The 27,683-nt window shown below is 32.7% G+C and overlaps 1 long non-coding RNA gene across 1 annotated transcript in view; it reads right to left on the bottom strand.

Moving 5' to 3' along the window:
• LOC105094197 (uncharacterized) overlaps positions 1 to 27,683 on the bottom strand; it is a 1,056,246-nt gene that overhangs the window by 728,137 nt on the left and 300,426 nt on the right. Inside the window, exons 9-11 of the long non-coding RNA XR_004137286.2 lie at positions 20,899 to 20,963; positions 18,817 to 18,928; positions 9,519 to 9,667 (exon numbers count right to left, since the gene is read on the bottom strand). This is a non-coding gene — a long non-coding RNA (uncharacterized LOC105094197). The remainder of the gene's footprint in view (positions 1 to 9,518; positions 9,668 to 18,816; positions 18,929 to 20,898; positions 20,964 to 27,683) is intronic.

Genomic DNA, 27,683 nt, shown 5'->3' with positions numbered 1-27,683 from the left:
TGAAAGTACCTCATCATGCATTAGTTCTACATCCATTAGACCGTCTGACCCTGTAAAGTTGGGTGAATCCATTTGTGATTCAGACAAAAAGAAAAAGCAACTTATTTCCAGGTAATATGCATTCATTTCATATTTTTAGGGTTTATTCTTTCATTCAAAATATCCATAAATAACTTTCATGTTCTAATGCTCAACTACCTTAAATTTTATTCTAAGACAACAGACATGCAGATTGTAATCCCGAAAGAGCAGATGGAATGTCTGTTTTGTTTACATTTGCTACAGCAGTGGGACTGGCAAAAAGCTCACAATAATATATAAAATTTTTTTCCTTCAAACTTTACTGAGGCCATCAGGGAAATGCATATTAAAACCACAATGAGATATCACTTCACATCTGTTAGAATGCTATTATTAAAAGACGAGAGATTATAAGTGTTAGTGAGGATGTAGTGAAGAGGGAATCCTGGTACACTGTTGATGGGAATACAAATTGGTACAGCCAGTATATAAAGCAGTATGGAGGTTTCTCAAAAAATTAAAAATAAAAACTACTATATAATCCAGCAATCCCACCTCTGGTATTTAAGCAAAGGAAGTGAAATCACTATTTCAAAGAGCTATCTGCATCCTCATGTTCATTGCAGCATTATTCAGAATAGTCAAAATAAATGGCCAACGCTAGATGAAAGGATAAAGAAGATGTGGCATATATATATATATATATATATACACAATCAAATGTTATTCAGCCATGAGAAAGAAGAAAATCCTGCATTTGTGACAACTTGGATAAACTTAGAGGATATTATACTAAGTGAAATAAGTCAGACAGAGAAAGACAAATACTGTATAATTTTACTTATCTCTGTGGATTAAAAAAAAAAAAGACTAATTCATAGAAACAAAGTAGAATGGTGGTTGCCAGGGTCTGGGTGGTAGGGGGAACAGGAAGATGCTGATAGAATGGTACAAATTTTCAGTTATGATTAGTGAATGAATGAATAAATAAACTACCAAACACAAAACAATTAAATTGCAATGACCAAATATTCAAAGAATAAGTAATTTCAATTCCACAAACACCTGTACATGTAAAAGACATTAACTACTCTATTCATTTTTGTGAGGCTAGTAAAATCTTGATGTCAAAAATCTAACAAGGAAAAAAATTATAGGTAAATCTCACATATATTTATATGCAAAAACCATATATAAACTACTAACAAATTAATACTCATTACATATAAAGGAGTACTGATGAATGCAAGGATAGAATTAGATATCTAAATAGTATATGCTACAATATGAACAAAACATAAAAATCTTATCATCATTACTCTAAAATTTTGATAAAATTCTGTACACATTCACAATTTAAAAAACATAGCAAACTAAGAATTGCAGGATCTTTCTTACTCTTATAAAAGATATTTTCAAAAATATAGTAAGCATTATATTCAATGGTAGGATGTAGAGCAAGAATGTTCACTGTCTCCACTTTTATTGAAAATTGTATTGAAGTACTTATTCAATAGTATATTGAGGAAAGAACAGTATATTGAAGAAATAATAGTATACTGAAGAAAATTGAAGTTTAAAAAATTTAAAGGTGTAAATATTGATGAGAATACAATTTTACTCCAGATCATATAATTCTCTATGCAAGATCCTCAAAATTTTTTCAGCTAGATTACTGGAATTAGTAACAGTTCATAATATACACTGGTTTTAAAAACTAAGTATTCAAAAATAATCAGATTATCATTTCTGGATATGATGCACTAAGATGATCTCAGATGATCCCAGATGACCCCAGAGCAGAAAACAGTATAAAAACATGGACATAATGCTAAAGCAACTATTTAATTGTCCTGCAGTGTGGACAGAAGCAAAAAAGACTGTGGTTAGGAGGGCATACTTTCTTAGAGAATGGAAAATGGGTAGCTGAACATTTAGGTTACAGTTTCCACAACTTGCAGGCTAAAGCATGATCTGTAAGACATGCATAATGGGAGCAGAGGGCACACTTGGAAAAGACTATAGTTTTTCTGGTCTGGGAAGATTGAAAAGTGAAGCCAGGAAGCTAGGAACGGCAAAGATAGTAGGGGAATCATGAATGGAAAACGGACAAAGAGGGGAATCTTCAACATTTCTACCCATGTCTGTGACTGATCTCTCAAACACACGTGTGGAACAGATTCAAGAAAAATTAAGTAAGGAAAAAAAAAAAAAAAAGATCTGAACGAGGACCAGACTTGTTCCCCAAGAAACAAAATATAAAGGTCAAGTACAGCCAAGAAAAACACTTACTGAAAGAAACAAAAACATAGTCATTGGAGAGTAATAACAGAATTAAGAACCCACACAATGTAATATTCATAATGCCCAGGATACTATCCAAAAGGTCATGAAATACCAAGAATCAAGAAAATGGAACACAACATCAAAGAAAGGAAATCAATTGACTAAAAATAAGAGAATCCAGATGTTAGTACTAACAGAAAGAATACAGAAATGGTTACTATGTCCTCAATGAAATAAAAGACCAATGAATACAAATTCCACACAAGAAATGGAAAGTCTCAGGAAAAAAAATGATGAAAGAACCAAATGTTATTCTAGAAATGACAAATAAAATAAATATATAGAAAGAAAGATAGAAGAAATTCTTGATTTTGTGGTAGGACAATATTTTTAAGAGTACACAAATCACAGGAAAAATAATTTAGAATTGATTAAAAATGTGCTTTAAACACACTGAAATAATGAAAATGCAATTCACTGGGAGAAAATACTTACAATACAAATGCCTGATAAAGGGTATGTAATTAGAACATGTAGAAAACATTTCAACTAAATAATGAGACATACTGCCCAATGTGACAAATGCGACATTTAAACAATGAAAAAGAAATTTTAAAATATATATCCAATAAGTAGATATTAAAATCCTCAACATTCCTAGATATCAGAGAAATCCAAAATAAATCATAATATGATACCACTATATACTCACTAGAATATCTAGAATTAAATGATTGACAATAACCAGCACAGATGCCAAACAAGTGAAACTTTCATCGCTGGTCAAAATACTAAATTTATCTATTATTTTTTATGGCTGAGTAGTATTCCATATACCAGAAATTGATATGACATTGTAAACTGACTATACTTCAGTAAAAAAAGTAATAAAAAATTAAATTTAACCATTCAAAAAGAGTTTCGTAGTATATTATAAAGTTTAACATCTACTTAATACACAAACCACTTTTATAAAAACTAGAAATTCCACTCCTAAGCATTTCCCCAAGAAAATTGAAAATATATATGCATACAAAACTTGTACATTAATGTACATAACAATTTCAACAATTATTACCACAAAATGGAAGCAGCACAAATATCCATCAGTAGGTAAAATGATAAACAAATTGTGGTGTAACCATACAATAAAATAATATTCAACAACAACAAGAAATTGACTACAGATAACCAAAACAACTTCCAAAATGTTATATGGAGTGAAAAAATCAAGATGCAAAAGAGTATAAATTGTATGGTTCCATTACATGAATGTTTAGGACAAGTAAAACGAATCTATAGTAGTAAGAATCAGACCAGGGGTTGCACTGCACCGGGCAAGGGTTGGCTGTGAAGGGATAACTGCAAAAAGCAAAGAGTCACAAAAGAACTTCTGGAGTAACAGAAATATTCTAAAACTTGATTGGGGTTTTCATTACAAGGCAGAAATACATTTGAAAAACTCACTGAACTGTTCACTTAAACTAAGTGCATATTACTGCATGTTAATTATATCTCAATAAAGTTGACTACAATGAAACTTTGATTTCACATTCAAAAGTTAATGTAATTCACTGTATTAACAAAATAATAAAGAAAAAGCACATAATCATCTCAATAGACACAGAGAAACCATTTAACTAAATCCAACACATTCTTTCCTGATAAAACATCTCAGTAAAATAAAGGTAGAAGTGAAGTTCTTCAACCTGATAAAGGCCATCTATAAAAAAAAATCTAGAGCTAAAATCACTCTTAATGATGAAACTGCAAATGCTTTTCCTCTGAGACTGGGAACAATAAGATTAGCATAGGTTATAGTAGTCAGGAATTTTTCATGAAATCATAAAAGAACAATTTGAAACGTAAGTATATTTTGGATGGTAATTCAGACACAATAGGATTAGCATCAGCTATAATTATATATATGTATGTGTGTATGTATATGTAAACACACACACATATATATAATTTGTTCTAAATGCTTTAAGGACACAAATTATAATGACGGGGAAGGGTGGGGCTAAATGTGGTGTGCAGGCTTAAAATTCTGTGAAAAATGTGAAACTTTCTCTGTAAAAACTGGGGAATTTTGATCAGAGAAGTATACAGAAACAATTTTAAAACTATTTTCCTTTAGTTACTACCTATTAGAATGTGAGACTAACGTGGAGTTCTTTTTGTAAAGTCAAAATTAACATGTATCTATTTGTAAAATTATTTGTAATCTTCGAAGTTTAAATCAGTGTAAATATACTCTGACACTCCAACTGTTCAGTCACCCTTCCAAGCTACAAATTAAAACATAGGATATTTGAGCTGATTTTTAATAAATTACTATCCTAAGTATCATTAGGATAGTTAAAGACAGTTAATATTGCAAAAAACAAGTAACTATATACCTGGAAATGGAAGCACATGACACATACACATATACATACACACTGACTCACAGATTAAAAGCCAAGTAAATCACTTATTTGCCACTGCCAAAACTGCCACATAAGTATATGTGTCAGAATTTAAAGTTTGCTTGAACTCCAAAAGAATAAAGATAATGGTTATTTGGAGGCAAATCTCTCTAAAATATAACAGGTACTTCCTCTCCATTAAATAAAATGTTTTAATGCAATTTCATCATTTACTGGTGATTCAGTTCATCATGATCAAAACAGTCACCATTTCACAAATACATATAGGCCTAGAGACTATTCCAGAAGAATATCCTAGTTAATATTCTGTTTAAAATATTCTCCTGAGAACTAAACAAGTAGAACTACATCAAACTAAAAAGCTTGTGGACAGCAAAGGAAACCATTAACAAAATGAAAAGGTAATCTATGGAATAGGAAAATGCACGTGCAAACCATGTACTGGATAAGGGGATAAAATCCAAAATTTATAAAGAATTCATAGCAAAAAAAAAACCTGATTTAAAATGGACAGAGGAACTCAACAGATATTTTCCCAAAGAAGATATACAAATTTTCAACAGGACATGAAAATGTGCTCAACATCACTAATCACCAAGGAAATGCAAATAAAAACCATGATGAGATATCACCTCATATCTGTTAGAACAGCTATTATCAAAAAATAGGAATTAACAAGTGTTGGTGAAGTTGTAGAAAACGGATGTGCATTGTTAGTAGGGATGTAAATTGGTGCAGCCAGTATGGAAAACAGAACAGAGGTTTCTCAAAAATTAAAAACAAAGCTACCAGATGATCCAGCATTCCCACTTCTGGGTATATAGCTCTCTCCTTAGTACTCCTTAACAACACTAAATGGTCTTGTCCTGCTGGAAAGGCTTTTTACATATTACAAGGTGGAAGTTTTTCTCTGAATTGTCAAGATGATCAGCAATAACTTCCAGGTAAGTAGCTCCAGATTATACACTTTAAAATACGAAAATAATGACATTGTATGGTTATCCTTTTTCCCTAAGGTTAGAGAGTTGCAAATTCTCAATGCTCATTTAAAAGAAAAACTAAGAATATGAAGATTTTGTACTTTTACACAGGGTTATCAAAATTCCCCTTTTTCTTTTCTTTATCAAGTTTTTACATATTGAATAATATTGTCAGGAGATTTTTTAAATAATTTTAATCATGTCATAGGCTATGAAAGTGCATTTTTTAGTAAAACTTGATTTTAGTTAGTATTTTAATGGCAGAAGAGTGTCCTTGACCCCTACTTTCTATATTTTGGTATAGTCTTAAATTTGCAACCTCTTTTTCACGTTTTGATAATAGGATTCCACTGGTCTCATAAAATAAGTTGGAAAGTGTTCCCTTCTTATTTTCTGAAAAATCTGTGTAAAACTGGTATTATTTATTCCTTAAATGTCTGGCATAGTTAATCAATGAAAGCATCTAGGCCTGGAGTTCTTTGTGGAAAGCTTTTTATAATGAATTCCATTTTTATTATAGATGTAGAACTATCCTGATTTTCTATTTCATCTTGTATCAGTTTTCGTAAGTTATATTTTTAAGAAATATGTATGTTGCATCTACTTGTCAAATTTATTATTATTAAGTCTTCCCTTATTACCATTTAATATCTATATGATATAAAGTGATATATCTTTGCACTTTTAAGACTGAATTTCAGATTATACAAGATCAAAAGAGAGGGAACTTGATTAATTCAATTATTTTCAGTTTCTAAGCATTTTCACTCAAAATGAGAAATGAAAAATTAAGAAATGGGTTAGAAAGATTGAGATTTTATATATATGAAAGTATTATACTTCTATATTTTATACAGTATTTGTTTACTGAGTGAGAAATTTAGATATATAAGAAATATTCTTTAATTATTATACTAAATATAATAATTTCAGTTAAAAATGGAAGTTCCCAACCTCCTGTTGGAACTAATAACTGGCAATGATAATACGTACATGCATAGGCAATGCCAGCTTGATGACGTGATTTCTACTTATTTTTTATTGACTTAGCAATTAGCAATCACACAAGGTCCCACAAAGTATTATAAACTATAACTGAAAAAACAATACAAAAAACAAGTAAAGACCTCACATATGATTTATCCTATGTAGTCTATGAGAACTCACTTAATATTTGTGTTTACTACTTACTATCTTAACTGCAGAAGTAGAGACAGAAGATTTTAGCGAGACACAAGAAAACAATAATCAATTGTTTTTGAAAACAAAAAATTTTTAAAGTGCACAAGATACTGCCTCCCTTATTTCTAACACAAGATGGCCCACTAAGCTTTAAAAATAATTAATATTTTTAGAAGGCCCATTAATATCTTGCACTGATCATGTTTAGACCCCAATCTCCTTAGAAAAGATGGACAATTTTGTTGTTGTTGTAGTTGTTTCTCTCATAGATGATTCTCTAAATTTTCAAGAAGCATGCATTTAAAACTTTATGCCTGATTCACATACAAAAAACAAAAGTCCCTTGGAAAAAATCTGTCTCCTGATGCTTATGTTTTCTCTAATCACCATACAAAGTAGCTCTTTCCAAGTGCTTTGGGGAATATTAGTATTATACTCAATATGAAGTATATGAAAGGCACCCAAAAATTAAGCTACATTCAGCCAGCATCAATGACAGTGCCAAATTTGACAGGGGGTTGGCACTTATTAACACATACCATTAGTAATTATAGCATGAAAACATGTTCTTGTCTTTATTGCTTTAACATCTCTTGAATAAACAGAACGGAATTACACAGTACAGAAAAACTTTTCCTTATGCCATGAGAATCCTGTTACTACACTTAGAATAAGCCCATCTTCTAATTTTTCAGTGAAAGGTTTCTTTGAGGGATATCTTGAGTTTTCTTCAGTTTTTTCCTGCTTTGCTTAGCATTTCATGTAAACAGTAGACCCAATGATAATTTTCAGTATCTAGAGTAAATATTCATCTAATTGCTTTGATAAAAAACACTTACTGATCACCCTACAGTAGGCAAAATCAAAGACAGTTCCAAGTGCAGTCATAAAGTTTTTACTCCTTTACTCTTTCAGAAAGTAAAAATCTTCCTCCAAGATTTCTTTAGATTGCCCTACCAACCAGAAAATTAATATAAGGCCACCCAAAATAATTTTAAAGTAGCCCACTAAGTTTTATTTTTCACCACAAAATATTATTCAGCTAGAAATGTAGACTTCTTTTCAAAAGAAAACATCTTTAAAAAGCTGGAAAATCAATCTTAACTATGACCAGGAACGTTATTTAATGCTATGCAAATCCTTAGATAAAATCCTAATATGTCATCTTCATTAATAACACTCTAAAAATAGCATTGCATATGCATTGCAAATAATGTACAGATGATTTTTCAATCATCTTTATACCAAAAAAGTATTTAATTTTAGAGACATTAAATAGAATCGGCTACCATCTTCTTTTCCCTGTGGATTATCGAGTGCTTCTGGGAACAAAAGAAATAAAAAATGCCTTTTTCATATACCTATTAATAAAATAGGGTGATTGCTTAGGTTTAGTAGTGAAAAATTCTCCTTTATTGGTTAATTTAAATGTGTTTTAAAGCACCTTTTGATGTTAGATTCTAGTTTAGACTGAAGATAAATATGCTAAAATAACTCTTCAACACTTGCTATATCAGAATGACATCAGTTACAAAATACAGAAATTGTAGTTAAAATGGCTTAAACAATAAGTGGATGTATTATCTGAAGAAACAGGAAGTTCATATATCAGGAATATTCCATTGTTGGTTTATTTATACTCATTGTCAAGAGCAAGGGTCTTGTTTCTTCCATCTTTTTGTTTTGACTTGTTCTTCATGATTATATGATGGCTATTGTAATTCCATAGAGAGCTAACAACATCCAATAAATGAAGAAGGGATATTTCTTGCTGACTACTTTTCACACCAGTGGAAACTCCCAGCTTGAGAAAATTTCAAATACTTTATCATTGGCCAATAATGATCCCATTCCCTATCTTAAACTAATCCCTAGCAAGAAAAATATAATTATCATAAATGACTTAAATAATTGATCTGCTCCTTGGACTCAAGATACTATGATGTTTTATAAAACACACATCCAAGTAACAGATTTCTGTATCAAAAGAATTAGGTTGGTAAACAAGAGGCTTCACTACACTGCCCTGAAAATATTGGTTTCTCAAGCATAACTGTTTCTTGAAACATGGTTTTCCTTTTCCTTTCTTAAACTTCTTCCAACTCCAATATCGTCTATCTTTTGAATTCTTTTCCAGCCTTCAAGAGTCAACTGTAAGTTAAAAACTACATACAAATCCTAACTACATTTTTGAAAAATTATGACAATAAATCATGAGAAGATTGTACATTATTTTGTTCTGAATGTACCAATAGTTGTTTGTTATTTCAGAAAATTTCTTCACCAATGGCAATTTAGCTCATAATTTTTGGGTCATCACCACAATATAACTGTATTAGTTTAGACTTAGAGTGGACACATGCAGTGTCTCTTTTTATGTCTTCCAGTACAGTTGTGCCTGAATATTTACAAATTGAAATATAATTCTTTGATTATAAATTGATTTTTTTTTTGGTTTCTTAGAACTGCTGGCTTTCTATTCCACTGTGATATAAAACTGGGTGTGTATAAAAGTAATCCATTATGATAACATGGTATGAGTGAGATTAGACTTGAGTAGTTCTAGAAGACATAGCAAATTGCATTTGGCTCATACTCCATGGTATTGCCACCTTACCTTTCTTACACTGATGGGTCCATGGAGAGTTCTTCATGGCAAGTCTATTGAGCAAAAAACATCAGGCCTGATATACAGATGATCACACATAATATGCTGCCACCTTATACCTTCTACATGACAAAGAAATACAGTAGTGAAGAGAGAACCTACAAGTGGATAAAATACAAGGTGATTTCTGTTTGTCCACTTTTGATACAAAGATAATTAAATAAAAATATACATGCAACGATTTATGATAGTATTTAACTTTTTAAAAAATTAGTCAGGAAAATGGATAGAATGTGTTCAGAACATTGAGAATAGAAAGCCTAGAGTAGGAGCATGATGGTATACTGCTCAAAATGGGCAATCTATGAAAATATTTGTTTCCCACATGAATATTCACCGAAAGGCATCACTGCAGAGAAGGCATTGCATAATCAGGTGGATGAGATGACACAGTTTATACATGCACCAATTTATATTCTTACCAACAGTGTACAAAGGCTCCCTTTTTTCCACATCCTCACCAACATTTGTTATTTGTGCTTTTTTTGACAACAGTCATTTTGAGAGGTGTGAGATGATATCTCATTGTGCTTTTAATTTGTATTACTCTGATGGTTAGCTATGCTGAGCATCTTTTCATGTGACTACTGGCCATATGTATACCTTCTTTGGAAAAATGTTCAGGTGTTTGCTTATATTTTAATAGGGTTGTTCATTTTTTTTTATATTGAGTTGTATGAGTTCTTTGTATATTTTGGTATTAATCCCTTAAGGGTCATATCATTTGCAAATATTTTCTCCCATTCAGTAGGTTGTTTTTCTTGTTGGTTTCTTTTATTGTGCAAAAGCTTTTAAGTTTAATTAGGTCCTATCAGTTTATTTTTGCTTTTGTTTCCTTTGCCTTTGGAGACAGATAAAAAAAATATTGCTGTGGTTTATGTCAAAAAGTGTTCTGCTTATGTTACTGTTTTCTTCTAGCAGTTTTATGATTTATGGTTGGGGCAATAAACTGGCATTTAAGAAGTTTGGGAAGTAAAAATTATAATATATATGGAATTGAATGGCTTTCTGTAGGTGCTTCTAATGCACTGAAGAAAGCTGATGAAAGAAAAACGGTAGAACTACTCACCAATTAAAGTATTATTTTGAAAGCTAAAGGGCTTCCAACATGTATGTTGACTCTCATCTTTAGGAGTCAGAGGACTCATGGGCAGTGTCAAATGGCTTGACTGAAGAGAAGCTGGAAGGAGAAATATTGGAAGACAGGGAACAAGGACATCTTGGGAAGATGCACAGGCACTATAAAAAAAGGGCACAAATTGAAGAGTTTCATATTACATGAAAACACCCACTTTAGAGGGTACATTAAACTAAGTCAGTCAATAACAGTCAGCCTCTGTCATAGTCCACCCTAGGACTGGGCGAATGGGCTTATAAATGCAGTGGCCATGGAGACAGTAATAAATTCTACATATGGATCCGACTGTACGGACTTCAATCTCCAAAATTTACTTACATACTGCTGCTGATGAAGTCAGTAATAGAGACTAATTCCGAGTTCCTACTATAATGCTATCCCTTGAAGAGACAATCTATTACTTGAGGGCAAGTTAATTACATTGGATTCCTTTCATACTGCAAAGGGCAGTGATTCATCTTGAGCGGAATATATATATACACATCCAATAGGGTATGCTTTACTCCCTGTGAGGCCTCAGATAGAATCATATCTAGCATGATCCACTTACCCACGACCCCACATAACATAACTGCATTTTACAGAAAAGAAGGTATGAAATTTAATATACATGGGATCCACTGGTCCTATTATCCATCTCACTGCCTAGATGCTGTTGACCTGAAGAGTGAAGGAAATATCTTCTGAAGGTATAACTGAAACATGTCAGCTTGGACATGATAGCTTACAAAGATGGGGAGACCTTTTTCAATATTCACTTTTATGCTAAATCAATGACCATTTACTGCTTCTGTGCCTTTAACAGATAGGATAAAACACGGGTTTGGTTAACAAGGATAAAAGTCATAGTGGCCTTAGTTAGTATCAAATGCAATGTCTTTACTGGGAAACTTGCACTTCCTGTCCCCATGGCAACATGTGTTTAGATGTCCAGGTTGCCAGAGACAAGTATTTCCCTAAGGGAAACAGGAAGAGTCCCACTAAACTTAAATTATGGTTATTACCTGGCCACTTAAAGGCTCTTTATATTAAGAGACAACAGGCAAGGAAAGGAATTATCAGCCTGGAAGATACAACTGACCCAAATCATCATGAGGAGGTAGAGCTGTTATTAGATACAGGTATGGAAAGGATTATGTTTGATACCTAGGCCAAACATTTGCATGTATTTTGATATGAGTTTATCCATTTTTGAAGGTAAATGGACAAGTGCAATAGCTATGACTTGAGATGTCAAGACTTCTAAGAGATAAGGATCTCAGTAGGTAACCTCTACTGGCAGAAGCACTATCCAAAAAGAGGGAATCTCAAATGGACAGCAGAGAATGAAGGCAACACGTATCACTTTCACTCCTGGGACCAGATGCAGAGGGGATTGTAGTTCTTCTCAGTAATCTTCCACTTTTCGCCCAAGAAAAGAGACCAATCATAATCATAGCAGAGCTTCTCACAGAACTTATGATACAAAATGAATAGATCAGAGCAGCATAAGAGTTGGACAGTAATAGATGATGTGTATGGCACCCAGATCACTCCTTCTGGACTGAAGCACTCGTGCCCTCACTAGTTGGGGAGCTGACGGCTAAAGGCACCCAGCTGAGTCTCTCTCTACACTGAATGGGGGAATACCAAGGGGAAATTGGGTTGCCAATACACAATGTAAGCAGGGAGGAACGTGTCTGGAACCCATTTTCTGAGGAGTCTTCTAGTACTCTGATGTCATGTGGTTAATTGAATATAAAACTGCAATAACCAACACAAATAGGAGTCCTAATGGCTCCAAAATAACTCTTAATGGCTCAGGCTCTATAAAAATAAAAGTTTGGGGTGGGGTCACTTTACCAGCCAAAGAACCTTGATCAGCTACAGTGCTTACTGAGGGCAAAGGGAAAATGTTGCAGAAATCCTTTTTTTCTGGAAACTCTCATATAAGCTTTACTTTACCTTTATAGCAGTAATCACAGATCTCTCTATGCACTTCTCTTTAAAGTGCTAATTTAGCAGCTAAATGGGAAGCCTTTTTATTCCTTCAAGTTTCAGTTTCTCCAATGTATCTAGATATTCCAATGGAAGACATTTAGTGACTATTTCTTCTATACTCCAATTGCAGCCTTCTGTGCTTTCATTGCTGCATCTCTTCCCATATCCATGTAGCTTCTAATATCTACATTAAACCCCTAATTACTATAATACTTAGCGTGGAATGATATGATATGGAATGAGTGATAATGGAAACTAAATCACATTCCAAACTGGGATAAAAATAAAGCAGGATTTAGACGTATAAATTAGAAAAGAATAATTTATTATAAGAGAAAATCTTTATGACTTTGGAGTAGTTGAAGATTTCTTAAAAAGGTACTGAAAACACTAACCATAAGGTAAAAACGATGTCTAATTGGACTTCATTAAAATTATCAAAAGATACCATTAAGAGAGTAGAAAAGGACTCCATAAACTAGGAGAAGATACTTTCAGTACCTGCATTCCACAATAGATACATATCCATAAATATTTCTAAAAATCTATAAAATTAATTGGAAAAAGACAGACATCACGGTTTGAAAAAAGGAAAATGACTTAGGCAATTCTCAAAAGAGGGTATCAAATCACAGACAGGTTTGCACATACATAAATTATAACCAAAATGCCATACCTCTGCAAACTGGCTAGACTGATTAATTCTTTTAACTGAGAACAAACACTAAGTGTTGTTGAGCATGTGTAGTAAGTGGTACTCTTATGAACTGCTCATGAGACTCTGAGATGATAAAACAATTTTTTGAAAATTGTTTGGCATTATCCACTAAAGCTGAACATACCTAGCAAGGTGTTTAACTCTTTGTTTTTTAACTGAAATGACACACAGGGTAGGAGGGTTAAATGAGACTCTAAAAATCAGAGATATTATTCAGTATCAAAATATATTAATAATTCTAAAGTTAGAGATAACTGCAGGATGCAAGCAAAACATGAACTCTGAAACACCTCAAACATAATGAGTCACTTGTTGGTGCCTAACTCCAAGGGGTTGGGAATGTGCCTAGAAAAAGAGGAGAACCAGGCACAGATGGCTTTTAGAATTGGTTATGAGTCTGACAAAAAGGAATATATCCTTGGCAAAATCTGAGTAAACTGTGTTGAATTAATTTATTATAGTTGTTAGAGAGAAGAAATGATTATAGGGAAAGGGGTCAACATAACCTACTTAGATTTTTTTACATTATAAAACTTCTCTCAAAAGACTTTTAAAGGTTTACTGAATGTGAAAAAATCAGAGGAAATTTAAACTTTGGCAGAGCCATTTAATATTTTTCTATTGCTCTTATTTGGGATTGAAGATGGAGATCAGGGTGTATCATAATCCTTTCAATCCATAAGTCTCTAAGATTTGAAATCTTCAAGTTGCTGGATAATATCAGACTTTTTCAATAAGTGAAGACACTAATGAAATAAAGCATAAGGTCTCACAGTTTAGCACAAATAAGCAGAAAAGTAGAAGCCACAATCTGGAGTAGGGAAGCTCAAAGGAAAGATTATAAAGGCACAAAATTCAAAATTCAATTATGTGTAATTATCTATAACCTAGAAAAGAAGAGAGATAATAATAGAATATTTTATTGATATTTATATTTTTTACTTGCCATCCTTCTTCCGCTCCCAGGCTATTAACCCTGTCTTGGGATAACCAAAATGTTTAATAAATTCTTATGCATTTTAATGACAGTGATAGACACAAGCCAAAGTACAATGTCCTGAATCAATATAAAACAATGTGCTTCTAGAACGTTATGTAGACTCACATAATAATTCACATGATGGTAATCATTTAATTCAAAAGGTAAAGGTATAGAAGAAATAGGATCAAACTTTATGTAGACATGAATATAACAGATAAATTACCAATGGATTTTTTTGTCTAACTCTGATATAAGTGGATAAGAGGTAAAACACTGAAATTGGTCAAAGTTATCTTACAATAAAGATCAGGAAGTTCATAGTCTTAGTGGATAATAAACTTAAAGAACTATTTGTTCCAAGAAGTGGCAATGGCAGGAAATTAAACTGGATTCAAAAATGACTTTCATCAAATTGATGAGTGAAAGAACTATAAAAAGTTACTAAGAAAAACTGGGAGATGATTCAACTTTCAGGTTAAAGTGAGGAAAATTAATCCATACCACTTATGACAGGTAAAGTGTAATTGTCCACAACAGAATAACTGCTTAGAACTGAGGTGTCTAATAAAAAGTCACCAGCCACATATAGCTATTCAAATTTAAATTTAAATCAATTAAAATTGGATGAAATAATAATTCAGTTCTTTGATCGTAATACACACATTTCAAGTTATTAATAGCTGCATGATGCTAGTGGTTTCAGTATTGAACAGCACAGCTTATAGACCATTTTAATTGTCTAAGAAAGTTTTACTGTGCAGTGTTAGGAAAATGGCCAGGAATGTTACTTAAACTCTTTTCTGTTTCTATACTACTCAGTGTGGAATACTGAATTTTATATCTCACTAAAAGATAAATTATGGGGTTAAATATGACTTTCTAAACTCAATCTTAATGACTAAGTCACAGAAAAATGTTCTATGAGATGTGAAAAGCAGTTCCATGAAAAATAAGTGGGAAAAATTCTGCAGTGAAATAGCTTGGGAAAATACTCCATGCAATGCCCCATATTAGAGACTCACAGAATATCATGCATTAATATGTTTTAAATGACACTGAAAAATTCTACAGTAAATATACCATTCAAATTTGCTTACATGTTCAAAGAGAGACTAATTTTTCTTAGACCTTGTAGTAACATTAATGTTCAAAAAATACTGAGAAACCCTATGGTATGATTCTTAGTACCTATAAATGCAAATTTCTTATGTGTAAATTTATTCATTCAATTTGTATGGTTGGTTCTATTTTAAAGTATCATTTAATACAAGAATGAATAAGCTATACAACGATGAGCTTATGATAAAAACACTATCTTACTTCATTTTACTTTTCACAACAATTATGCTGTATATAGATGGTGAGTCTTATTTTAATGACTCAATATTCAGTAACTTGCCCAAGGACAAATAATTTCATCATGCTTGTGAAACAGTTACAGCAAAATTTGTTTCACTCCAAACCTTGTTCCTTTTCTATTATTTAAAAAATTTTAATAGTCTTTTTTTCCCCAAGAAATTAAGCTATAGATCAACATGCAAAGCAGCTAGATGGGCACTTCCTGAAACTGAATCTATCTGGGTGAATCAGGGCCCACCCCCGATGCGAACATATCCAACTCTACTGTGGCCCTCAAAGAGAATGGATATCATTGAACTAGATTCTGCCACAGGCTAAGGACTATGCTTACTGATGCAAATGTAAGATAACAAAACATGATCTTTCACTTCAAGATAGCTTAAATCTAGAGAAGAGAAAATTGAGAAATCAAAACTTAAGTTAGTAAGTTGCTCTAGTCCAATTAATGGCAACCTTGGTGTGTGGAAAGGGAGCATAAGTTTACTATGGTAAGTCAAAAGTGACTTTACTAATGAGTTTTGACTGAGTCTTAAAAAAATTATTGACTTTCTTGTAAGAAAAGCATTGTAGAGCTCTTTAGGCATGAAGAAAGGCATGCACAAAAGCAAAGTGGCACGAGAAAGCTGGTAAGTTTAGACCAGAGCAACTCTACTGATAAAGTGGGAGTACAGAGTGCCGAGTTGAGATAGTTTGCTATAGTATGTCATGAATTTTTAATTTGTCAAATTGAGCTAAGGGGCTACTTCAACAATTCAAGCACAGAAATGGCACAATTTTATTTGTGTATCAGAAACATAACTAAGTATAGATATTAACTTGGTTACAGAACAAGAAGCAGGGCAACTAGTTAAGAGATAACTGCAACAATTACAGTGACAAATTTTGGATAATGGATAATGAGAAATACCTAGTCTGTGGCAGAGGCAAAGGCAATAGAAAACAATTTGAAAAAAATGCTGAGTTTTAGACACACTGTTATGAAGGAACATTCTTGTGAAGATATCCAATAGAAAGTTTGATTCAGAAGTCTGGAGTTTGCATGAAAGGTTAACTCTGGAGTTGAACTCTAAAGTCTATAATATTTAGATGGAGACTATAGAAATGGAAAAGAGCTTCCATGTAAAATATAGAAGATAAAAATCGGGGAAAAAAACATGACTGAGTCCTGGAAAACACTAATATTGTAATGGTTGATTATGGGAAATAACTGACCAATTGCTGTTCTCACTGAAGACTCCACTACTCTGGTATTATCAAGACCATCAGTGGTCTTTGACGATTCCACTTGATATTCTTTACATGTTAGTATTAACCTTTTTATTAGATTCAAGGTGGGGAAAATACAAAAAACAGTCCAAATATGTGTTCTTCCCTGTCGGAATAACATAGCCTTATCTTCCTGATGAGGCATCATTATGTAAGGTTATCCAAGCTAAGGAGCAAGAGATTATTGAATTATGAGAAATTTCCAATCTGCACCTTCCTAAGGCCACTTTTCAAATCTTTAGCTCTGCTTATATGTCTGAGTAGGTAACTGGTAATTAACTGGTAATTAATTTCATCATTTAAAATATCAGTATATTTTAAATGTTGCTGCCAAATCAGTAAATTACATAGACAACTTTTTAGTTAATTATAGCCAGATACTTCTATATCCACTAGAAAAAGAACCATATCCTATTTTATTTCACTTTTCAAACTATGTTCACTTATATTTTTAAACTAAATTTGGCAGAAAAAAAATGGAATGTAAACATGTGGAAGTTTATTTGAGTAAGAACAAAGTTTTTTCTAAGATTGCAATATGTGTTTTAAACACAAAGCAGAAACAAGGATTAAGATATGCTGGATCTGCAAATCAAAACTAAAATGAGATATCACCTCACATCTGTTAGGGTGGCTGTTATTAAAAACACAAAAGATAAGTGTTGGTGAGATGTGGAGAAATTGGAACCCTCGTACACTGTTGATGGGAATGCAAAATGGTGCAAGAAAACAGTGCTTTGAAAACGGTGCTATAAAAAACAGTATGATGTTTCCTCAAATTTTAAAAAATTAACTACAATATTATCCAACAATCCCACTTCTGGGTATATATGCAAAAGAATCGAAATCAGAATCTCAAAAAGATACCTGCACTCTCTTGCTCCACAGCATCATGATTCACATAGCAAAACTGGATGGACAAAGAAAATATGATAGATATGTGCGTGTGATACATATATGTAGAAAATTATTCAACCTTAAAAAAGAAGAAAATTCTTCCATTTGTGACAACATGGATAAACCCTAAGGACATTACACTAAGTGAAATAAGCCAGACACAGACAAACACTGCATGATCTTGCATATACGTGGAATCTAAAATAGTCAAACTCATAAAAGCAGAAAGTAGAATGGAGGTTGCCAGAGGTGGGGGATTGGGGAGAATGGGAGAGGTTGGTCAAAAGGGTACAAAGTTTCAGTTATGCAAGATGAGTAAATTGTGGAGATTTAATGATACACAGTAAATATTAACAGTACTGTGCTGTGTTCTTGAAATTTGCTAAAGAGTAACTACATAAGGTGATGGATATATTAATTAGCTTAATTGTGGTGATCTTTTGCAATATGTACATGTATCAAATCATAAAGTTGTACACCTTAAATATTTCCAATTCCTATTTGTCAATTATACCACCAAAAAAGCTGAAAAGGGTTAACCAGTTGAGCTTTTTATATTAAAATTTGAGGAATCTGAAAGATTATATTTGATAGAAACTAGGGAAGCATACATGAATGGCCAATAACAGTGGTTTTCATCAAAAAGCCATTTGCTCATGTGGCACGTTTTGTACAACAGTATTTGAACTGAACACCCGTACATCCTGGTATAACTACTTGGCTCCAAAAAGTTTTGTGATTTACACAATCAAAATATAATTGCAGCTAATAAGATATTCAAAAGAGTATTTTAGAACAAGTGAAGACAGTGGCACAGGAGATTTTAAAAGGTTTTAAACAGTGATAGTGTTATTAGAGTCGGCATAAAAAGTTTCAGAATGACAGTACTGAAGAAGATAATACTTACTTGCATACATTCCATCATGTTTGTTGCATAATTGATTTAGAAATACAATCAGTAGTGTGCACCAAACTAGCAGCTAACAGTGTTGCTGAGTAGGCTTCTTTCGTCAGACTTGCTTATTAAACAGACAAGAAATAGCTGAACTTAGCACATAATGTATTTGCATGTAAATTGTCTTTCCAAAAATTCTTAAAAATAGTTTATTTTAGGTAGATTAAAAATTATCCTCTTTAAAATTTACAGAATCAATTTGCATATCCAGACCTTTAAAACTGGTAATGAAATTTTAAATGGTGCAACCTGTAGATGAGTAATTTCACACTCCAGTTTATTAAGGTCTAACTTAAATAATTTTTGTTTTATTAAACCAAAGATATATTTTTAGTGAGGAAAAATATTTCTGATGGTACTTTGTTATATATAGTTATACATTACAAAGACAATTTTAATTTCAAATAAATTATTATTTGAAACAGTTTCCTTTGAAACAAATGAGGCAGTGAAAAGCAGAGCAAAACAACTAAAAGAAAAACAGGTAAAATAAACACACTGTTTCTCCTTTGCTCTTCAGTTAAAGGCCATGTTTAAAACCCCATGATTTTAGTCAACACCACACTTTACACCTGAACAGCTATAGGGCAGTTCCATTAAATTCAGAAACAAAGAGAAAAAATGTCCAGTATTCTACTTTTCAACATCATTCTGGTTTATACCATTAATGTAAAAATGTAAAATTGTAAATAAGAAATACAAATAATGGATAAACATATGAAAATATATTGAATATAATCTGAGTTAAAAATTCAATTAAACAGTAATAAGATACAGTTTGATCAATTATCAAGCATTTTAATAATGAGAATAATACTTGGCTAGGGTACAGTGAACATATCCTTCTAGGCATTGTAGGTTGGAATTAAATTAGCACATCTAGTTTGAAATTATTTTGGCAGTTAACAGCAAGAGCCTTTAAAAAGAGGCTGCTACTTTGTGGCCAAAGAATTTCATCCCTAAGAATTGATAATAACAAGAGAGTTAAAAATTGGGCTATACGGTTGTGAAGAAAAGGTATTTATAGAAAAGCTATTAGTAACAGATAAAATTGGAAACAGTAAATGTTTGACTATAGGTAAACAGATGACTACATAGTACATATATAAAAAGAATTCTATAAAGCTATATAAAACTATGTTTTACATGAATACTTAATGATATAAAAATGTTCACAATATATGTGAAGTGCATAAAGGAGAAAATAAACTTGTATAATTCAATTTGATAAAAATAAAGAAAAACAAAGAAACACATATAGCGTGTATACACACACAAGGGCGAGAAGGTCTGAAAGGACAGATAAGACAGATGATACAGATAGAAAGCAAGAAAGCAAGTAAGCAAGCAAGCAAGCAAGAAAGCAAGTAAGCAAGCAAGCAAGCAAGAAATGCCCAGTACCTCCTCCAAGGATGAACAAATAAACCTAATTACCTCCCCCACACCTAGAAAAAAAAAAAAAGAAAAAAGAAAAAAAGAAAGAAAGAAAGAAAAGAAAGAAAGAAAGAAATGAGTTACGCAGAAAATAGATTATTCTTTGGTAGAAGATAGGTACATTTTATTTTCTTCTTTTTGCCTTCCTGGGATGAATATGCATTAGTTTTATCATTTTTTAAAAAGAACATGTTGTAAACCTCTAGGACATGCATTTTATTACATAATTTATCATACTTTAATTGTTTAGAAGAGTAACAGCTCTAATTGTAACATTTAATAAATATTTTATTTTGGAAAAATCTGGCCCCTTCTTGAAGCATTTTGTCTTCCTCTCATTCCCAGTTGTACTTTTAGAACACATTCTATGTAGAAATTAGCAGAGGATAATAATTTAATAGTGATACTACTTTTGAATGCACTGAGTCAAAAATAAAAGTCAAGTTAATAAATTCTTCATAAAATGACATTGTTTCACAGAAGGGCACTACCAGAGACTGGCGGTTGATTAAACCTTCAGTAAGATTCATTTGTTTTCTAGTTCCATACTTATTGATTCTGTAGTAATAACTGCAATGCAGAATTACTGCTTGCACTTACCTCAGCACAAGATGCCTACTGTTTTTTATCAGAACGCTATGTTTCCTATTTTACTTTCCAGTTTCCTGTAACAAGAGAAAATGAGTTTAAAAAAAAAACAACTGGCAATTGAGACTCCAACTTAGATCACCTAAAATATAATGGGAAAAGTAAAGAGTTTCCACGAACACAATTTTAACATAACAGAAACTAAAATTATACAAAGTGTAAGTGGTGACATAAAACTATTAATTTTCAATACTTTTATTTTCATATTAGAATAATATTTAATATTTGGGTACACCTATCTCCCTTCCATGTTACTGATTTTCTATAATGAAGTTTATAAAGGAAAAGTGTTTCTAGCTGGAATAAATATGAACGGTAAACTTTGTATTGCTTTTTTGTTGTTACTGTTGTTTTCTGCAAAATTTTTTTGCTACTATATATTCTAAATTACAGTAACACAAATTTGCTTCCAAGGATACTGAAGATTCAATAGTGAAAAAGAATTTATTTTCAAATGACATCATAATAGACTTCTAACGCTTTAGTACCTTAGAATACAATAGCAAAGTGACAAGTAGTAAGTGTTTTCTGCTCATTCTAGATATAGTCATAAATTAACTTGGAGATACCTTTCAACTTTTCTTTTTTTTTTTAAATTAGGACAAAGACAAACTAAAGATGGGTTTTAAGCATGATCAGTAGGGTGATAGAAAATATAGACCGCCTATCATTTCTCAAGCTGTTTTAGCCTAATTTTATTTTTTATTTACTATATACATTTTGAAACATTTTGGAGGTGGAATTTTTAAATTATCCCCTACAACAGTTGAGATAAAGTTAGATTAATGTATTTCTTGGATCTCTACAGTTCCAGTTGGATATTATAGATTTTATCCTTTTTTAAAAAACTGGTGTTAGGATAGGCTAAAAAACAACTGGACCCGAATATGTAAGAGATCAGCACAGTGAAAAGTGATTTCTTGCTCCCATAAATCATGGAATTTCCAAGTTTACAGGGTACAAGGTGTCTCTACACTAAAATCATTTGAAAATCAAAACTGAAGGCAAGTTCTCGAACATGTCTACAGTTTCCAAGATAGTTCTGGGGATCATATTCCCAACCCAGAAGCTCTCAGAACACCGTCCGTTTGGGTTTTTATAGAGGCTTCATCCCATAGGCATGGCTGATTAAATCACTAGCCATTGGTGAATGAACTCAGTCTCCAGCCTGGAAGCAAGATGAGGTTAAGGTGAAATTTCCAACCCTCTAATCATATGGTTGGTTCTCCAGGCAATCAGCCCTCACCCTTAGGTGTAGTCCAAAAGTCACCTCCTCAACATGACAAAAGACACCATTCTCTCCCATTAGTTAGGAAATTCCTAGGGTTTTAGGAGCTCTGTGCCAGAAATGAGGAAGAGATCCAATATATATTTCTTACTATAAATCACAATATCACATCTTCAATAGCCACACTGGAAAGTAGGTGGGATCAAGGATGACCTACTTAGAAGCTTCACAGTTTGAACAGCTATTTTCCTGTGGTGAAATGCCTGGCATTCATTGGTTGATGATCACATATTCTTCTCTTATTGGCAGATGAGGGCTTCTTTTTGACTTTTCATTTTAATACAATATCAGATTTACAGAGAAGTTGCAAGAATAATGTTAAAATCCCTACATCCATGTCATTGAAATTCCTAAATTGCTAATGATTTTATAGGTTTAGTGGTTTCTGAAGTAATACAATTCCATTAAAAATGAGTATGCTTCTGATAAGTTCCATGTTCCAGTCATTTTCATATTCTAAATAAGCCAAAGTTTTTTTCCTAGCTGTAGTTTTTAATTCAGCTCTATTAAGTTGGCTTTATTTCTTTGTTCTTCCTCTGCCTCCACATACCCTGCTGCTTCTTCCTTCTTTCCTTCCTTCCTCCTTCCCTCCCTTCCTCCCTTCTTTCTTATCTTTCTGCTATCCTTCCTTCCTTCTCCCTAATCCCCACCCTGCTCATGCTCTCTTTCACTCTCTCTCTCTGATAATTCTTTAAGGCCATCTGAAACAACAGGAGTGAATGAGAAGACAACCCCTCTCAAGCTGATTTTGCTCAAGCTGAAGACCTTTCATTATGTCTTTGGTTCTTAGAGGCTTTCTCAGTCTTACCTCCTACTGTAAAGAGTTCAGAGCAGTTTTATTTTTCAACCCTATGATGCTTTTAATCCAGCTTCTCTATTCTTTTCAATCTCTGTTTAAAAGCAGCTAATTCTTGCCTGGGCTCAGCAGTTTCTCAAAATACAATGCAGTGCAGCAAATAACAGTTATGCATTTACTAACATTCTTACTTTTTCTCCTCATTCCTCCTAGAGTTACAGGTTCAGTAGACATTGGTTTACCTTCCAGTCATTGCAGGCAAGCACTTTCAAAATGTTTTGCCATCATATAGTCCATATTTCCACTTCTGCCCCTTGCTGTATATACTTTTATCTCCACCTAATACATGACCTCTATTTTTTTTTGTTAGAGCAAAAATTTATGTTTTAACACATTTCAATTTTTCACAACAGCATTCCATTTCAAAATCATCATTTTTCCATTAGGTAGGATGAACTGGGCTATAGACGATGTAACTAAATGTGTAATGATTCAAGAGAGTCTTATTCTCATGCAACTGTCTAGGGACATTCCAAGTCAATGATCAAGCTTGAGGATACAGTAGGGGTACTCTAGGAGTTCCTATTTAGGGTAGAAAGAAAGGAGAAAAGCATGAAGGAGAGCCTTTGGGCGATTTTTACAGGATGGACCTGGAAACATGCATATCACTTTCTCTCACATACCACTGGAGAATGCTTGATCACATGGTCACAACAATCTACAAGAGAAGTCAAGAATATAGCCTTAGTTTGTGTGCCCAGGAGAAAAAGGGCAGATGGCAGGTCATGGTTAACTCACTTCTCAATTTCTCAAAAGTGATTCCATAATTCATGAGGAGCCAAGTATAATATGAAAATATAAAAGCAGGCAAAGCAAAAGGAAAGTACAAGTAAAATATGTTCAAAGGACAGAGCAATAACCACCACTGAATTTGTAGTCATTTCATAATTTGTATTTTATAAATTGAGGGGAAATACTTCTTCCTTCAGTTCCTTGAATGAATATATAGATTCCCCTAACCACTCTCACTTTGCTTATATATGTTATGATACTGGTGATGATAAATTTAAAATTAGGCTATGAAGTTTTTTATTTTGTTTCATGGAGTATGTGCATTTGGCCTAAAAAAAAAAAATCAGAAAAGCAGTAAATTTTCAAGTTTCAATAAAGCTTTAATTTCTGATCACTTTGTGACTTAGATGTAATTATGTCAGTCAAAGGGCAAATATTGCCCAGAAATAAACCAATACACCTACAGTCAATTAATCTTCCACAAAGGAGGCAAGGATAGACAATGGACAAAAGACATCCTCTTCAGCAAATGGTATTGGGAAAACTGGATAGTCACATGCAAATTAATGAAGTTAGAAAACTCCCTCATACCATACACAAAAACAAACACAAAATGGCTTAAATACTTAAACATAAGACATTATAAACCTCCTAGAAGGAAATAAAGGCAAAACATTCTCTGATATAAATTGTACCAATGTTTTCTTAGGTCAGTCTCCCAAGGCAAAAGAAATAGAAGCAAAAATAAACAAATAGAACCTAATTAAACATATAAGTTTTTGCACAGTAAAAGAAACCATAAACAAAACGAGACGACAGCATTTGGAATGGGAGAAAATACTTACAAAAGATGCGACTGACAAGGGCTTAATTTCTAAAATATCCAAACAGCTTATATAGCTTAATATCAAAAAACAAAACAAAACAAAACAAAAAAACCCTAACAACCCAATCAAAAAATGGTTAGAAGACCTAAATAGAAATCTGTCCATGAAGACATACAAATGGCCAATAGGCACATGAAAAAATGCTCAGTAATTATCAGAGAAATGCAAATCAAAACTACAATGAGGTATCATCTCACACCAATCACAATGGCCATCATTCAAAAGTCCACAAATGGTACATACTGGGGAGGGTGTGGAGAAAAGGAAACCCTCCTAACACTTTAGTAGCAATGTAGTCTGGTGCAGCCATTATGGAAAACAGTATGGAGATTCCTTAAAAAAACTGAAAACAGACTCACCCTGTGATCCAGCAATCCATTCTTGGGCACACATCCAGAGTAAACTCTAATTCAAAAAGATACATGCATCCCAACGTTCACAGCCACACTATTTACAATAGCCAAGACATAGAAGCAACCTAAATGTCATTCGACAGATGATTGGATAAAGAAGTTATAAGAGAGAGTGTGTGTGTGTGTGTGTGTGTGTGTGTGTGTGTGTGTGTGTGTGTGTGTGTGATGGAATATTACTCAGCCATAAAAAAAGACTAAAAATAATGCCATTTGCAGAAACATGGATGGACCTGGAGATTGTCATACTAAGTGAAATAAGCCAGAAAGAGAAAAAAAATACCATATGATATCACTTATATGTGAAATCTAAAAAAAGTGACACAAATCAATTCATTTACAAAACAGACACACATGCACAGAGATAGAAAACAAACTTATGGTTACTGGGGGGAAGCAAGGGGTGGAGGGATAAACTGGGAGTTGGGATTTGTAGATACTAACTACTATGTATAAAATAGATAAATAATAAGGTCTACTATATAGCACAGGGAACTATACTCAATATCTTATAATAGCCTGTAATGAAAAGAATATGAAAAGGAATATATATATACACATATATAAAGGAATCATTATGCTGTACACCAGAAATTAACACATTGTAAACTGACTATACTTCAATTAAAAAAAAGGGCAAATATTGCTTTCCTTTAAAAACAATGGTATCTTTCAACAGTAGGAAGAATTTCCTGTGCTACGTAATTCATTTCTATTAAGGTTGTCATGTTTGGTTTTTTGACGTAGTTCAGGATTTTGTCCTGACAAGGGAGAACACTGAACTGTAAAACAGATGCTCAATAATGCATTTTTAATACTGAATCTGGAATATATTATATTACTTCTTTCTAGCCTATGCATCTATAACAAAGCAATTTTAATATATACTGAATTTGGTCAAGGACGATAAACTATATTCATGTGGCAAAATTATTTTATGTGTAAATAAAAATTAGATATGATGATTAGATTTATCAAGCATATGTATCAGAATTTATTTAATCTCATTTAATTTACATAGATCCTATCATTACACTTATTTTACAGATAAGAAAATTGAGCCTCAAGAGTCTGATTACCTATCCAAGATCTAAAAACAAAAAAATAATAAAGGTATCCTTAGAGACAGAATATAAACACACATGTACTGATTCAAAAATTCAGTAAAAATTGTCAATATAATATATTGCCCTATATTACAATAGCAAACTTGTATAGCATTTAATCAATGCTAACATGCTTCTATTAACTCATTTAATCTTCACAATGACTGAATGAGGCAGGTATTATTTTAATTATGGAAGAGGAAAATGAAGTATGGAAATATTAAATGGATTGCTCATGTTTACACAGCTAGTAAGGAGGAGGGCTAGAATTCACACCCAGACTGTTTGGCGCCAGGATCTGCCTATTTAACTACTTTATGCTGTGTCTCACAAAATGTTCAATTCCTACCAAGAAGGAAGTTTATTAGAAGAATTCAAGTTACCATTTGGCTTCAACTAGGGCAAAGTAATGGATTGCAATACATGTTGAAACAATGTATGGCATAGATTTGAGGATATGAAATATAATTCTGTCATTTAAACATGCAAAACATGTTCAAATAATTGTTAAACTGATTATATGCGATTTCCTTTTGTTTAACTGTTGATTACTAACACATAATATTGTCCATCTGAAAAATACTTCTTTTATCTGTTGATCTGCACACTTCATATATATTCAGGCTCTGAAGTTCATTTTGCTAGAAATAAAGTGAATCAGTTGTATAGATATGGCATTCCTTTCCACACACATTTTATTTTGTATTTCAAACCAAGCAGGACACAGTGAGATTATGTTATACACCCAGAATGACTTTAGTTATGAATGACAGAATCATATCTCATATCCTCAAATCTATGATACTCATCTATTTCTCTCATTCATCCAAACTGCAGTGTTATAAATATAACAGTCCTACAACTTCAAATTTAATGACAGCAGGAACATGTACACTTTTTGGTGAAAAACTGAATATAAGTTGTTTTCTACAATGAAAGTAAAGTTTCATTGTTCACAAGAAGAAACTTATGGAGAGAAATTTGATTTAAAAAAATATTTCAGCCCATCTCATCCTACCTAGTTATCATGACTTTGATATCAGAAACAAAACAAATAGAAGATTAAAATGATGACACTGAATGCATGCAATACAGCAGGTAGGGCTTAAACTAATTTTTCTTTACCTAGGTTATCTGATCTTCCACTATTTTCTGTTCCAGAAGGTTTTCACTGTTTCTCCATATCACTCAGCACACATGTAAGTATGACTATCGAATGGAATACTGGCTCTAAGGGCTAAATGGATTGCCCTAGTGCATGGCCAGATGCAGAGAATCTGCTGCTTGGGGCTGGTCCTCCAAAGGAATAGCATTGCTATAAGCTCAGGCCTGAATTCTGATGATTACAAACCCCCTACTTGTCCACCCTTAGATTTGTTTCTCACCAAGATCCTTCTGAGAAGATAAGACAGGTTCCATGTTGAGACCGTCAGTGCTGCCTCTGCTCAGCAGCATATT

This window comes from Camelus dromedarius, chromosome 5 (assembly GCF_036321535.1).
Source record: "Camelus dromedarius isolate mCamDro1 chromosome 5, mCamDro1.pat, whole genome shotgun sequence".
In the NCBI taxonomy this organism is placed as follows: domain Eukaryota; kingdom Metazoa; phylum Chordata; class Mammalia; order Artiodactyla; family Camelidae; genus Camelus; species Camelus dromedarius.
The sequence above is the reverse complement of the archived record's forward strand: the minus strand, read 5'-3'. Positions and strand labels throughout refer to the sequence as shown.